The 211-nt window shown below is 60.2% G+C and overlaps 1 protein-coding gene across 1 annotated transcript in view; it reads right to left on the bottom strand.

Annotated features, from left to right (window-relative positions):
* The window catches only part of LOC119582041 (organic cation transporter protein-like), a gene marked incomplete at its 3' end in the record, with an annotated part of 33,146 nt that overhangs the window by 15,835 nt on the left and 17,100 nt on the right, over nt 1-211 (bottom strand).

Below are 211 nucleotides of genomic sequence, written 5' to 3'. Positions count from 1 at the left end.
AAAAAAAAAAACCGTTACCCCCGGGGGGGGGGCCCTTTTTTGGGGGGGGCCCCCCCGGGGGGGGCCGGGGCCCCAAAAAAAAAAAAGGGGAAAAAAGGGGGGGGGGGGGGGGAAAGGGGACCGGGGGGGGAGGGGGGAAAAGGGGGGTTTGGGGGGGGAAAAAAAAAAGGGGAAAAAATGGGGGGGGGGGAAAAACAAATTTTTTCCAATG

The sequence above is a fragment of the Penaeus monodon genome, chromosome 15, assembly GCF_015228065.2.
Source record: "Penaeus monodon isolate SGIC_2016 chromosome 15, NSTDA_Pmon_1, whole genome shotgun sequence".
NCBI lineage: Eukaryota > Metazoa > Arthropoda > Malacostraca > Decapoda > Penaeidae > Penaeus > Penaeus monodon.
Note: the sequence above shows the minus strand (reverse complement) of the source record. Positions and strands in the feature narration are given on the sequence as shown.